Source organism: Euprymna scolopes, chromosome 11 (genome assembly GCF_053919585.1).
Source record: "Euprymna scolopes isolate OS-2025 chromosome 11, ASM5391958v1, whole genome shotgun sequence".
NCBI classification, from domain to species: Eukaryota; Metazoa; Mollusca; class Cephalopoda; order Sepiida; family Sepiolidae; genus Euprymna; species Euprymna scolopes.
The window spans coordinates 25,152,093-25,155,920 of NC_136492.1; positions in this window are offsets into that span (position 1 = coordinate 25,152,093).

Consider the following 3,828-nt stretch of genomic DNA (forward strand, 5'->3'; position numbering starts at 1 on the left):
ACCGACATTGCCATGATGAAAATGATTAATATCCTTAGGATAGCATGTGTGTTCCAAACGGAACTTCATATCGACCCGGGAAACGCCAGGTACCCATGCTAGCAATATATAAGAATCGATAGAAAATTGACTCAATCATAATGTATAAGAATTCTGCACAAATTATAATATCCTATTTAAGCGTATTTTACGACCGGGCTACGCCGGGCGTCTCTGCCTGCTTAGATAAATACTTTGCAGGTTTAACAAAAGAGCTACAATAATATCAGGATATCTCAATTTACGCTGAACATCCACAGTATGCCAACATCAATATATTATATATGAAAGAGTCCGCTGTTGAATTTCCACAGGTCCTGCTAGTTAAGTATTATTTTGTTTATCTTGTGCCCACGTGTGACACATCTGGTAATTTGATTGTTACGTAATATAATTTGTATTTTTTTTCTTTTCTGACAGTATTTTTCATGGTGAAAATACTTTGTTTTGTAATTTTATTAAGTCAACGATTCTTTTTAAGTTTTTAGTAAACTCCCCCTCTTTGCTTTGTCCTCGTTTAATATTTACGTGTTGTCTGAAATGTTCATTTCTTTTCCGTTTTATCTTTTTCGATAATCAATAAACCCGTGACTAAAATGCACTATGTCCCAGTGTTGTATAGGTGACATTCGTATTAAGATGATGAGGGGAAGATAGAGAAAAGAGAAGAAACATTTACACCATTTTACAGTTTGTGGTTTCTTATTACATGTATTAGCCTGGAGAGAGGGAGATCAGTTCTTATAAGAAGAGGGGACAGTCATTACTTATGATGGAGAGAGACTTATTAAAAGTTTATTAAAGATGATTACACATTACCTTTGTTGTGGAAAGACAACACGAAGACGGCAGTTACAAAAATATGATGATGTTCTTTTATTCCATTTGACCGGTCGAAATGATTATGACATCCAGGAATTCAAAGTTGTTTCTACATGTTTAAAACTTTCTAACCCTTCGCTTCTAAAGGGGGACCCTCCTCTGACCATGTCAGCTCTGTCTCCTATCGTCGTCTCCAACTCTCTCAAACTCATCTTCGACTCTAGCTCCTATATTGAGAATTCATTTGTGCCATGACGTCATACGTGTGTCTAAAGACGTGATCGACCCACGTGGCCTGAACATGCGTGGTTAGCACATGTTTCCAAACTATTTCTGTAGACAAAGAATTCTTACTAACCTATTTTTTTCCTAACCTATCTTTCAACATATTTAAATTGCATTGTTCTTTAATTTCTAGCTGACCTTATTTTAATTCAGTTTTCATAAAAAGAATTGAACAATCAAAATTCCTTTTACAACAACAAATGTAAACTATTTTATGTGAAACTGAACAATGCGAAATCTCACTTTCCATTTCTGAATCTATTTCTGAACCTTGCTTACAAAGTTCGAATCTCGGTCTATCTAATGTTTTTCTTACAAGAAAAGGGAAATCTTTTCTTGTAACATCAGGATCTGGATTGCAGAGAAGAGTTTCTGCTAACTGTCCAAAGTTTGCATAGATTTCCACAAAATACACTCATCCCGGAGATAGTATAGACAATAATTTCAAATTTAAATGAGATAAACCGATTATAATATTATTCCAAACTAGTAATGTTGAATAATTAACATTGTTAAAAGTAATTAGTTATTACTGATCTATCTGTCTATCTATCTATTTATCTGTCTATCCAATAATGAGATGTAACTACGAACACTTTTAAATAATATAAAATTTAAAATTGTCAGATTTATGCCGAAACAATTGTAATATTCGAAAAAATACAAACATGAAGTTATTCCTTCTTGTTGTTTTTGGTTTTGCCAATATATATATATATATATATATATATATATATATATATATATATATAACTACTTCATTTACTCACATAAAATTAATACGTAGATAGAGCTAGTTAGTAAGTTATAAAATATATATGGCGATTAAGCTACACTGAATATTCCGCGTTTCATCCACTCTAGGAATTTGAAGATATATATGTGTGTGTATAATTTCTGTAGATCAAGTTTTACGACGTGCCCCAGCGTATTATAAACACCCCAACCTCTCCAAACGCTATCATATTAATAATAATACTTTCACTATTACTACTGTCATGAAAATATAACTACTTCATTTACTCACATAAAATTAATATACGAAAGTATAAATTTATGCGTAAACTTTAAGTATTTACTTCAAAAGTGCTCAATACGTAGGTAGAGCTGGTTAGTAAGTTATAAAATATATATGGCGATTAAGCTACACTGAATATTTCGCGTTTCATCCACTCTAGGACTCTTCGCATAAGCCTGAAAAGTCCTAGAGTGGATGAAACGCGGAATATTCAGTGTAGCTTAATCGCGATATATATTTTATAACTTACTATATATATATATATATAAACTTGAGTTCCTTCAGCTATAACCGAAACCAAAACTTATGAAGAATTCTTGGTAAAATTATTTATTACAAAAAACTGAAGTCCATAACAATTAAACGACAGTCACTCGGGAGGAAAAAAAAAGATGTAAGCGTGACACAGAAAATAACCCAAACGCGATCATATTAATACATAGATAATAATACTCTCGCTATTACTACTGTCATGAAACCAATACGCATTTAATAGATCTAAAACGGTGTATCAGATTTGCATGAAAATTGGCATGAAGCACACTTGGTATACTGAGTGTTTCACTAGAGGTTTAAGACTCTTATACAACTACTACTACTACTACTAATAATAATAATAATAATGCTACTAGTCTAACTCCACTCGTATGAACTTTACTCTCACGCAGTTCTATCAAATGCCACATTTATAAGTCTTGGATGTCTCCTTGTTAGACAATTATCATTGTTAAAAGTTAATTAGTTATTATCGACCTATCTGTCCACCTATCCATTTATCTATCTTTATATATGTCCAATATTCTTTTTGCCCTGTTTCTTTTGAATGTTCTCTCTTTTATGTAACGTCCCGTCGACTTCTTTATTCGGTGAAGAACCATAAACACATACACATACATTCACATATATACAACCACACGCTCATGCACAGTATAGACACATACACATACACACAGACACATAGCCCGTACGCACATATATGCACAAACATATGCATGTACACAGGCACACATACGCATACACAAGTAAATATGCACGTACATATACACACTTATAAACATACGCACATGCACAGATATTCTTAAAATAGTTTATATTCGGAGTTATTTGTTATTTATAGAATAAAGTGTAGCAATGGGTTTTAGCTGAAGATGTTGACATAAATTAGCTAGGTTAAATATAAATAAAATAATCTTGAACAGATGTACGTGACGGAAAGGTCACGTTAAGGGGACGTGTCTTTAAATTGGTTACGCCACCGGAACTGAGGCCAAGAGGTCGGAAAGTTTAGAGTCGAGAGTTGGAGTTTGATCACGAGAGTGAACAGACGGGGGAGTTGGAGTCATGTCAAGCCAGGATTGTTGGTTGGTTGTTTTTTTTTACGGCATATCAACCCTTTTTTAGGTTATTTAATGCTGAATCCAAAGATTTGTAAGAAAAATTTTTTAATAGAATATATTTGTTGTTTTCAAGTCGGTTTCTATTCAAGTTCTTGCTTACTGAACTTGGTGTTAATGCTGAAAAAAAAAGTATAGAATACGCACACAATCTAGAGATAAAGATACTATTTGTTGGTTGGTTGTTTTTATTTTACGGCATATCACCCCTTTTCAGGTCATCCAGTGATTTTGAAGAACAATATTGCAATAGAGTATATATATATATAT